The 12547-nt window shown below is 47.5% G+C and overlaps 1 pseudogene; it reads right to left on the reverse strand.

Moving 5' to 3' along the window:
- Window positions 1–8357: 8357 nt before the first annotated feature.
- Window positions 8358–12007, reverse strand: LOC120692642 (annotated as a pseudogene).
- Window positions 12008–12547: the final 540 nt, after the last annotated feature.

A 12547-nucleotide genomic window follows, 5' to 3' on the forward strand; every position in this document is an offset into this window, starting at 1 on the left:
ACACGTCGACACCGGTGAGCCACGCCGGGGCGGCAGGTTTGACCAATTTGGGCCTCAAAACCGGGTAGGCAGTCCGGTGCGGTCGGAAGATGACAAGTTGGAGGACACATGACGCCATCGTGAATCTTGCGTTGAGGCGAAACAAAGTCATGAAGGTGCCAAGTCTACCTAATGCTTCAAGAAATAGTTGGACAATTTACCCAAAAGTATTTGGGTTGTGTGCTTCATATAAATGTGTTTGGTCTTTTGGCTAGCGTCTATATATGTGAAAATGGGCTATAGCAGGCAGCCATCTCTTTGGTTGTGTGGTGGTGCTCTGATTTGTTGGTGTGAGAGTTTGGCTAGGATTAGAGAGGGAGAGAGAATCTTTGAGTGATCTTTTTACCGTCCAAACTTTGATTGTTGCTAGAAGTGGTTTGTAACCGGATAGAGCAATGCAATCCAAAGTTCAAATTCGTGCTCACTTATTCCATCTCTTGTGAATTAGATATTTATCTTTTTTTCTAGGATTTTCTGAGCTATTCAGGAGGAATTTTTGTTCTTTGCTTTTCGATACAAATCTTGTGAAATTTGCTGGGGGATTTTGTTGCTAGGATTTTTCTGAGCAACTTTGATGCGACACCCCTTAGATTTTGCACGAATTTGAAGTTTTCTCAAATCGTTCTTCGTGGAGTCCCTCAGGATTTCTTCTAATTCGTGGTGTGTGCTTGAGCCTTTCGAATTCATTCCTAGATCTATCAATCCATGAGGAATTGAACATGTGGCTTAAGTTTCAACTCGAATCATTTTGTCAAGAGGAAGAAATTTTGGTTTGAAGTTAGGAGCTTTTATTCGCTTTGTTCAGCTGGCTGTGGCTGGTAGCTGGTGATGATTAGTTGTTAGAGAAAAGTACTGCTGACTGGCTGGTGGCTAATGCTGATTTGGTGTGTGAAAACACTACCGGCTAACTGGCCGACGGAAGTGAGCCTTTGCACGGATCTCAGATATTGGAAGGTTGGGAGAGGCCGGCCCGGCCCAGGACACTCGTGGCAACCAGGTGGGGAGCGCGCCGTGTAGGCCCAAAGTAGAGCGCACGCTCATGCGGCCCACGCGGTCAGGAATCGCAGGCCCAAGGTGCACGCACGCTGCAGCGGCCCCAGCACGAGGCTACCAGGCAGCCTAAGCGCAACTCCAACAAGGTCTCATCCAAAACCCAACTCTTCTTTTAAGGGTTCAGATGCAAAAAAAAATCGTCTCCAACCGAGACCTCAAATGAGCCCCTCTCTCCTCCGGACTCCCATCAATACCCCCGACCTCCTAAATGTAAGAGCTCCTACACGAGCCCTCACCCGTTCATGCCACCAACTATCGTGACCCCTGCCATGGCATGGAAGCCTTTGAATTGCGACCCTCTGTTAGCATCCAATGTATCTGGAGAATAGATTTGGAGGGATTAGGCTGGAAGGTTTGGAGTTTAGGGGATGAACCGAGACAGAACAGAGGGAGTTAAGAGGGAGTTCTTATTCGTTCTTCGATAACTGTCTTGCTCCTTGGAGCCAAGTATTTATCAGGCACGGTCACAGGCCGACCGACTGGCCCAAAACGGCACGGGCCGTGATAACGCGAGCCCAACAGACTAATACAAACTCAGTCTTTGGCGCCACGAATAGGGGCTGTCCTGACATTCCCGCCCCCTTTACTTCCGGCATGTCCCCAGGACGGTGATCTTGGAAATCGGCATCGCAGATCATCCTCATCCTCCCATGTGGCCAAGGATGGTAGCATACCTGACCAATGAACTTTCACTCGCGACGCTGTTGCACCCACGTGAGCCATCATCTTGCGGTCCACCAGAGCCAAAGGTACAACATCATCAGTAGCATTCGAATCGAAGGAATGCAAATCATGACTGACTTGAGCAGTAGGTGGAATATGCTTCTTGAGATGGGAAACATGAATAACTGGATGAATACGACTCTGCGGAGGCAAATCTAGTTTATAAGCCACTGATCCCACCCGAGCCAACACTCGGAATGGACCAAAGAACCGATAGGCTAACTTATGATTCCCTCGAGGAGCAACAGATGACTGAATATATGGTTGGAGCTTCAGATAAACCAGATCATCCACGGCAAACTCACATTCAGATTGATTCTTATCTGCTTGATGTTTCATGCGTTGCTGGGCACGCTGAAGTTGCTGCTGAATTACCTTAGACATTGTTTCCCTTTCATGCAACCATTCTTCCAACTCTGGAGCTTGACAAGAAGATATGTCAAAAATACCCAGGTGTCAACGAGGATTACCATACAGAACCTCAAAGGGTGTTTTGCCTAGAGCAGAATGGTAAGTTGTGTTATACCAATACTCGGCCAATGGTATCCATTCCAGCCATTTCTTAGGACAGGCATTGACTAGACAGCATAAAAAGGTTTCAAGGCACTGATTCAGTCTCTCAGTTTGCCCATCGGTCTGAGGGTGATATGAAGAGCCCATGAGTAACTTAGTGTTAGAGAGACGAAACAGCTCTTGCCAGACAGCACTGGTAAACATCCGATCCCTATCTAAGATAATAGCCTTTGGCAAACCATGCAACTTGTACACTTGGTTTAGATATAACTGAGCCACTTGGAGGGCTGTAAAGGGATGAGCCATTGGGATGAAATGACCATATTTGGAAAACTTATCAATCACCACCAGAATCATTGTTTTATTGTTGGAATTAGGAAGCCCCTCAATAAAGTCCATACAAACCACAGACCAAGCTTCAGTGGGAACAGGCAATGGTTGAAGGAGACCTGGTGACTTGATGTGTTCTGGTTTAGCTTGTTGACAGACAGGGCAAGACTGAACATATTGCTTGATGTATGCCTTCATCTTAGGCCAAGCAAACAGCTGCTTAATCCTGTGATAAGTAGCAGTGAACCCAAAATGGCCTCCAATACCACTATCATGGAGAGCCTGGAGAATATGTTGCTGAGCCAAAGAATTTGTGCCCACCCAAATTCGGCCTTTATATCTAATAATACCATTGAGCAACTAAAAACCTTTATCATTGCTAGAAGACAGACTTAATTCAGTTAACAGCTGTTTGGAGAAATCATCTTCAGCATACCCTTCCTGAAGTCTGTCCACCCAAGTAGGAGTACACATGGAGACAGCCATAATGGTAGATACAGGTTTCCTGGATAAGGAGTCACCTGCAGCATTTGTGATGCCTTTCTTGTACTGTATTGTGTAATCAAGGTCCATAAGTTTGAGGAGAGCTTTCTACTGAATTTTAGTATGGACTTGTTGCTCAGTCAAATGAAGGAGACTCTTGTGATTAGTTCTGATAATAAATGGCTGTGCTTGTAAATAGAATCTCCATTTATCAATGGCCATGAGTATTGCCAAACACTCTTTCTCATAGGTGGATAGAGCTGCATTACGTGGACAAAGAGACTGGCTTAAGAAAGTAATGGGGTGGCCCCCTTGCATAAGAACAGCTCCTATACCAGAGTCACTTGCATCAGTTTCCAAAGTGAATGATTTGTCAAACTGTGGTAATGCCAGCACTGGAGTAGTCACCAAAGCATTCTTCAGTGTCTCAAAAGCTGACTGAATCACAGAACTCCAGATGAATGGTGTCCCCTTTTTTAGCAATAGAGTTAAGGGCTTACTAATGAGACCGTAATGCTTGATAAATCGCCTGTAGTAACCAGTAAGACCCAAAAAAACAACTGACATCCTTGACACAAGCTGGAGTGGGCCAATTTTGAACAGCCAAAATTTTCTGAGGGTCAGTGGATACCCCTAAACTGGAAATGACATGGCCCAAATATTCAATTGTTGCCTGAGCAAAGGAACATTTAGAGGTCTTGGCAAACAGCTTGTGATCAGACAGAATTTGCAACACTATGGTTAATAAGGCAGCATGCTCCGTCAATGTTGATGTGTATATAAGGATGTCATCCATAAAAACAAGTACTCCTTTTCTGAGCAAAGGGGTAAAGACAGTATTCATTAATCCTTGAAAGGTGGCTGGGGCATTTGTGAGACCAAACGGCATGACCACAAACTCATACAACCCTTGGGGCTAGTTTGGAAAACCAGCAGGCCCCTACTAACTCATCCAACATTTCCTCTACTACAGGCATTGGGTGTTTATTCTTAATGGTCAGAGCATTGAGCTTCCTGTAATCGATGCAAAATCACCAAGAACCATCCTTCTTACGAACTAAGAGTACTGGAGAGGCAAAAGGACTGGCACTCATTCGAATCAGCCCTTTCTGTAGCATTTCTTTCAGTTGTTTTTCAACTTCATCTTTCCGATCTGGAGGAAGGCGATATGCTCTAGCATTAACTGGTGTTGCCCCAGGTAGGAGATCAATACTGTGGTCACAAGCACGTTGAGGAGGTAAAACATCAGAATCCTGAAAAACTTGAGGAAATTGATCAAGCACAGCCTGAATTTCAGCAGGACAAGGTGGGGATGGTGCTGTGGTGACTGAAGCAATGCAGCTGTCAGGGTGCAGAGCTGCAGGTTTTTGCTGAAGATGTACCATGTGAGTGATTGCCTTCCTTCTGAGTAATCCTTGCAATTTCCCAGTGCTAACAGGACGACAGACAATAGTGTCAGGTTTAAGGCCCTGAAGCAGAATTCTCTTGCCATTGTGAGTGAATCTCATCTTCTTATGCCTCCAATGAATCCACATAGGGCTGTGATCCTCAAGCCAATCAGCCCCTAAAATGATGTCAAAGCATCCCAGTGCTAAGACCCTCATGTCCTGGGAGAAAGAATGACCCTGAGTCCACCACTGCAGGTTGGGTACCATACCAGCACACTGTACTGAACCTCCATCAGCCACAGTATAGTTCTCTTGAGCAATAGGGATAACTGACAACTGCTGCTGTTGGACCACCGTAGGACTAACAAAAGAAGCTATACTGCCAGAATCAACTAAAATCAAGACTTCCTGCTTACCAATCAAACCCTTGAACTGCATTGTTCGACGTTTCCTGGTGGGAGACTTGGGATCAGCAACTGTCAGCAAAGATGAATCAGCAGGAGTAGACAGGAGCTCATCCTCAGGACTCGAGTCATCCGAATAATCCAACACCTCCAATAATTCTTCAATGATATGGAGAGGAATTTGTTGAGGGCATTTGTGCTGTCGATTCCACTTTTCACCACACTTGAAACACAATTCCTTCCCTCTTCTATAAGCTTTCAAGAATTCCAGCTTATCAGTCTGCTTGGGTTCTTCGGGCTGTTTGGTGTCAACTCTGAATTTGCCTTTATCATGAGAATAGCTAGGCTTCACAGAGGACTTGGAAAGACCAATCAACTCCGGCTTGGGCATAGATTTCTTCTTGCCAACATCCAACTTTGCTTCCTGCAATAAATCCAAAGCCACAACAGTTTCTAAATCCTTGGGACGATGTAAAGTAATGACAGAGCGAATGTCATCTTTCAATCCATTCAGGAAGCGTGTAACATAGAAAACGTGGTCGTAAGCTGGGTTGTACAGAAGGATGTGATGAGCTAGATCGACAAAGGTGGTGTAGTACTCCTCTACTGAACCCGTTTGGCGGAGGGAATCAAGCTGTTTCATGTGGGTTTGATATTGATTGCGATCGAAACGCTCGCAAACCATAGTGCAAAACTGATCCCAATCAGAAATGCGGCCCTGGCTCTCAACAGAATGAAGCTAGGCTGCTGCAGCACCAGAGAAATTGAGCGCAACAAATCTAGTTTTCAGGGAATCGCTGACAGAGAAAATCTCAAAGTACATATCACACTTATCACGCCACAATCTAGGATTATCCCCGTCAAATCTAGGGAAATCCATCTTGGGCAGAGGGTTGGACTTGGGGTGGGAACCAGAAAGCCCATGCGGTGACTCCGAGCGACTAGAAGCGGGATTGGTGTACGTACCCGTGACCGGGTGTGGCGGGTGGGATCCCAGGATCCTGCCGCCGACATCCCGGTGGAGGTGGTCGACGTGGTGCCCATGGGGCCGCTCCCAGGTCGATGCAGATGGGCGCATCTCCTGCTGTGGAGCAAGATTGAGGTCGAAAGGGTTGGTCCACCGCTGCGGGGGCTGCGGCGGAGCAGTCGCCGGGCGCGCCGGATAGCGCGGCTGCGGAGGCGGCGGAGGTGGCAGTGCGGATGGCGCCTGCGCAGACTGGTGGAGACGACCAGCTGTGGCGAGAAGCTTATCCATGGAAGCGTCAGCGGTGGCACGCCACGCCTCAAGGCCGGTCAGCTTATCGAGCATCTGCTTCATGACGGACTCGAAACCCTCAAGCTTTGACGAGAGATCGTCCATGGAAGTCATCACCGCGGCTTCAAATTTGCTCATCTTCTTCTGTGGCGCCAGATCGGCTAGAGGCGAAAACCAAAAAAAATTCGAGGGGATTTTGAGGGATAGGTGCGGAATCGAGGCTCTGGATACCAATTGTTAGCATCCAATGTATCTGGAGAATAGATTTGGAGGGATTAGGCTAGAAGGTTTGGAGTTTAGGGGAAGAACTGAGACAAAACAGAGGGAGTTCGGATGGAGTTCTTATTCATTCTTCGATAATTGTCTTGCTCCTTGGAGCCAAGTATTTATCAAGCACGGTCACAGGCCGAGCGGCTGGCCCAAAACGGCATGGGCCGTGATAACGCGAGCCCAACAGACTAATACGAACTCAGCCTTTGGCGCCACGAACAGGGGCTGTCCTGACACCCTCCCACGCCGCGGGCTGTATACCAAAATTGGAGCCGACCAGAGCTTACTAAGGAGACCGGGAGAAGGCGGGTGGTGAGCATGCGGTGGCCGGCGGCAGCAGGGTCCGGCGGGAACACAAGCCGCAGCCAGGTGGTGGTCGTGCGTGGCCGGCTGGCAGGAAGGCCAGGCCACAGCAAGGCAGGAATCTGGGGTACGGGACCTTGGCGGATGGGGAGGAGGCCGGCCAGCACATGGACGGTGACGCGAGGAGGGAGCCGAAGGCGGGCAGCAGTGGGAGGGGTGGGCCGTCACAGGAGGCCATCACGGGGAGGAGGCGACTTGGGCCATGGTAGAGGACGGCGTGCAGTCCGGAGCGAAGCTTTGGAGGAGGCCGGCGTGGGGACCTGCCGTGTGGGCAGCCGTCGTGGAGGGGGGGGGGGGGGGGGGGGGGGGGCCTTCCTGGAGAAATAGAGGAAGCAGAGAGGTCAATGAGAGAGATGAAGATAGCAACAATTTTCTATCATGATGTGATTCGATTTTTGGTTAAAAAATAACCACAAAATATGCGTAAAAATAACTATTAAAAATCTTCCAAATATTACCATTTCATAAATAGCGTTTGCAAAAATTATGATTTATATATAAGAATAGTAAACTTTGTTAGTTACAAAATATGAATAAAGTCGGTATGAGAGGAAATATAAGAATGCAAATGAGGGTTTGGTTGGAGTGTACTGAGAAGTAGAGGATGGAATATGGATGAGAGATCCTCGTACGAGAGAGTAGGGGTTCAAATTTGACGTGTTGGTTGGAGTTGCTTTAACCAGACAGCGACAGACGCAGCTGACAGTATTAAATCTTAGGGGTTGTATTAGAGATCCTTGTAGCAGCGCCAATAGCTCGAGTTCAGTTCTCTCTTGGTATTCCTCCTTGCTTTATTCATCTAAGTGATCTACCGTGATGTCTCTTGTGCAGCAAGGTGAGCACTTGTGCTTTTTTATAGCTCTTGGCTGGTTGTGAGCTTGTATATTTGCTTCCGCTTTGTACTGTTGAGATTTTCCAATCGTTTCTAGGATAAGCTTATCAATAAATTGACTCGTGTCATCTTAACGATTAGAAGAGAAGTGTTATGGGTAGTGAATTGAAGTCGGCTTGTCTGAGAATTTTTAACGGCCCGTTCCGGTCGTTAAGAAGCCGCGCTCTCCCATAAAAAAAAAGCCGCGCTCGATAAGAGCCTCCTTGTCACTTGTTTCAGTGGCATATAGAGATTCAGAGGTCGAGGCCGATGCTGAACGAGAGGGGGCCTTTCATGTGGACCGAAAGAGCAACGAAGCAGCCCCATCCCATGTGAGGTGATGTGATGTGCCTCGAATCGGCTTTCTTTCGATTCCGGCGACATGTGCTACTGGTGCTTCTTTGATTGCATCTTGCCTTAGAGTAATATATATATCTGAATTAACAGCTCCTTCTAGATTGCATCTTGTGTTGTTTGTCTGAACAACATTCGTTAGTTTTGTTCAGTTACTCAGACTCGAGAGGCGGATCCTGATTGATAAAGAAAAAGGAACAACTTGCTGTGCTGTGTCAGGTCCATTTCTGGATGGATTGTTCAAAGATATATATATATATATATATATATATATATATATATATATATATATATATATATATATATATATATATATATGATCACTTATTCCATTACACGTACGGCTACTGGCCGGATTAAAAGTCTCCACAGGAGCACATTACATTAGCAATTTAGCATGGAGGGAGGCTACAGCAGAAACAAGTTTCAGATGTAGCCCACCAAGCATCCCTAAGATTAGGGACAGCTAGCTGCTGCACTGCAGTAATTAATGGAACGAGACTAGCTAGCTAGTGTCAAAACTTAACCTCCTCCACTACTGTCTGTTAATTACATGATGCAGTAGGCTCGGATCACCTCAACTATGGGCGCCCGGCACAGCGGGCATTTGCCGACCCCGTGGAGCAACTCCCCTGCGCACTTTGAGCAGGTGCACATATGCCCACATCTGAAACATTGCATTGCATTTTGTGATGGAATGAAAACAAGTAGTACTACATTTTACAGCAGATAAGTAGACTGACCTGTACAGAAGCGAGTCAATCTGGTTATCACAGCAGATGCAGCAGGTCCCTTTCCTTGCGAGCTTCCACTGCGACCCATCCTCCTCTAACGTCGCCCTTTCCTCCTCATCTGTTCGCATGGTTGGCGATCGGTTCAGAGCAGCAGAAACTTCTTGTTTGATGCAGCGCTGCAACTCGATCTGCATCTCCATGCACGCTTCCAGCATCTGCTGCATGCTGCTCATTCCTCTCTGCACTCCACTCAGCTCATCTCGCAAAACATTGATGGCGTCCCAGTCCTGCATGCAAATAAAACAGATTCATGCTATCCTATTCATTCATACCTTGTATTCACATTCAGCATACTATTGTACTGAAGAAGGAACTCACGAATTCAGAGCGATGCATGGCTTGTTGGCTCCAGTTATGATGGGCCAATTCAATCTGCTGCCATTCACGTTGCTGTGGCTGTGGGAAGTCATCAGATAGCACAGTCGTCGAAGGCTGGGGTCTCTCATCCCGAGTTGCTTCGTCCATCCTGATGATCTCAATAGGACGATCTTCGTTGAGTACACCACTGCCTAGCGGCCTCTGCTGCCCTTCGAAATCCCAAACGTGCTCTTGCCTCTGAGCATAAGACTGAATGAGCTGGTCCAGACTTTGACGGAAGCCGCTACTAAGAAGATTTGACACACTTCGCCTACAAACAATAGGAGGTAGTTGATCAGATCAGCACCAAATTAAACTTATTAGATTTAAGAGGAATGAATGAATTGTACAACAATACATACCTGCTTAAGAGCTCCCTTAGCTCAACTCCATAAACATCATCTTCCGGTGGACTACTAAACCTGTTCCTGGTGGTAGAATTGAAACCTCGACTCAATTGCCACTGTGGTTCCACTTCATGAGATTCAATGACATGCCATTCCTCCTCTCTGTGCAGGAAGGTGCTGTCTTGTCCATCCTCAGTGCCAGAAATATCCCTTGGCCTTGGCCATGGCAAATCGTGAGCTTCAGCTTCGTGTTGCATGCTGTTGCCAGATTCAGTAGAAGAGGTAGACACAGATTGCTCACTGTCCTGCTCGGAGGACCGTGGATCTGAATACTCTTCATATTGCTGTATATGTTCTTGGTGAAAATCATTTTGCACAACACCATTATTACCGTCAGGCCGTACAGCAGTAATTTCGACATGCACAACTTCATCTTCCATTGATCGATTTGTCCGGATTTCATACTCACGAGTTGCATTCTGTATATGATGGTGGTTGTCATTATGCCCATTATTGACAGAAGAACTGTTTTGAGTATGCAATTCCCCTGAAACAGATTGATCGCTGGCGATACTTTCTGTCTGAAAGCCAACCTCTTCCCTAGTCAAGAGCAACATGTTGTCAGTAATCAAAATGGCAATAACATCTGATAGATGCATCTCAACTATACCGGAAATAATTAAAAACAGTATACCAAATGAAGTAAAATTGCTACGTCACAACAAAAATTGTGTTCCTTCGGCAACTTGATCCAAGATTTTTTTTGCTTTCTAAATTTCTATTGGATGATGCAAAACCGTGCCCATCCTGGGAAAGCTAAGGGAGCAACAGGAAGACGAACAATGAGGATACCATGCTAGGCAAAGGAAGCCATACCTCAATCTAGAGACTGGATGACCCTGTCTAAGCTGTCCTAGTTCTCTGGCTGCCATAGAGTTTGGTCTCTCATCATTCATAGGCCTCCTGCTACGAAAGAATCTACCTCGGAGGAAAGACTGAAAAATAATAACTATCAATTCAAGGAAACACTCTTAGAGGACAATTCAAGAGGAGACTAAAATACTACATAGAGATTTAGTGGCTGTTGTAGTTGCTGGCAGCCTGGCAATTATCAGAAAGATTCAGTGAAACAAGGATGTCAATCGATCAGTGTACCCACATTTTCTAGGAGTCGCTTCTGAAGTGAATTCACAGATAAACAAGGATGGAACTTTAGCTCGTCTTACTCTGTGTTGTCGTAGGTACTATTTGCAGTACAACATCCAGTGCGCACATATCCAACTTACTAATTCGCTAGACATTTCGCTCATGTTTCTTCCAAAGGGAGAATTGTAGGCATGAAGCAAAGTACAAGTGACGATTTGGCCAAAAAGGTGTGTAGGCCAACTTTCCAAAGTACCACATCACTTTGCAAGGCCTCAATCAAATCATCGAAAAGGGAAAACAAAAATCTCAAAAGAGATGAAAATGTGATAATTTTTTTAGCACCCTATGCTCTTCAAAAAGCTAGCTAACTGTTGGAAGTTGGAACAAAATCTTTTGGAGACAGGAAAATGGAACTGATCAAGTGAAGTGGCTTTGACCTGAATGCGACCGCGGTGAGCGAAGGCGGAGACGGCGCGGTGCTCGGAGAGGCCCTGCAGCTCTCGCCGGCGCTCCATGGCCATGCGCGTGACGACGTCGTCGGCGTGCCGGCGGCCGCGGAGCCTGGTCAGCTCGCCCTGTCGATCATGGGCGCCCTGGTCGGTGGCCATGCGGACGCGCTCTCAGACGGAGCGCACCCGCTCGCGCTCGGTCTCGCCCAGCCATTCCTCGTCGGTCCGCCCCCGGCCCCGCGCCGCGCCCTCGCCTACACCGCCGGCCGCCCATTCCCTGGCGATCCGCCTAACCAGAGCGCGCTCCGGCGACCGCGCGCTCCGTCTTCCGCTACCTCCCCCTTGTCCGGCGTGAAGAAAGGAGGCGTCGAGCATGGAGACTGCGTGGAGGCGGGCGAGCGCGATGAGCTCGGACTCGCGGTCGCGGCGGTCGAGGTCGAGCGTGGTGAGAACCATCTGCTCGCACGCCTGGCGGCGCCGCGCGGCCCACTGGGCGATGATCCGGGACGCCGCGGCGGCTGAGGTCTCGCCGCCGGCGCAAGACCTGGTCTTGGCGCGGACGTCGCCGTCCATGGAGAAGGCGAAGGCAGACGACTGAGGTGGAGGGCGCAGCACATGCCAGTGCAGGTGGCCGGCGTCGCTGTCAGGGTGGGAGGGAAAGTAGTAGTGAAGGGTATAAGTAGAGGCGGATCGGAGGAGCAGTGAGAGGGGCTGGTGCATGCGTCTGAGATCGAGCCAGCATTCATTCCTTGCTGCTGGCGGGAGAGCAGAGAAGGAAGGAAAGAAGGAGCTTTGCTTGCTTGGGACTTGGGAGCGAGAAGAGGGCAGATCCCGAGGAGGGAGTTGCAATGCAATGCAAGGGCGTGTCTCGAGGACCGGATAATGATGCATGGGTGGTTGCCAAAACTCCTGATACTGTGTAATGATCCTCATTCTTGATTCGTCCGTTGCCACCACTACTATTTTCTTTATACATATTTTTTTTATCTCTACTGTTACTAGTTTCTTTATATATCTCTATCTCTATTGTGACTAAGGAAATTAATAATTACTTGATCCGTCCATCAGTGTTCTAATAGCAACCCTGGTAATCAATTCTAACCAGAATTCCAAGAGTCCATCCTATATATATAGGGCGTGTTTGGATCCAATGGCTAGAGCTATTTTTAGCCTAAAATAGCTCAAAATAGCCTAAAATCCTCAAACATGAGGGTTAGTTCTTGGCTATTTGCAAATAGCCCACCTAAAAAAACTATCCCACCCAAAGAGTAATTATTTGGGCTATTTTAGGTGGAGCCCACCATAACAAGAGATGTAATAGGGCTCCAATGATGGGCACCGCTAGTTTACGGTCGATCTTCAGACCATATAATTTTTTTCATTTTATAGTAACTTTTTATCATTTTGT

This window comes from Panicum virgatum, chromosome 9N (assembly GCF_016808335.1).
Source record: "Panicum virgatum strain AP13 chromosome 9N, P.virgatum_v5, whole genome shotgun sequence".
Lineage (NCBI taxonomy): Eukaryota > Viridiplantae > Streptophyta > Magnoliopsida > Poales > Poaceae > Panicum > Panicum virgatum.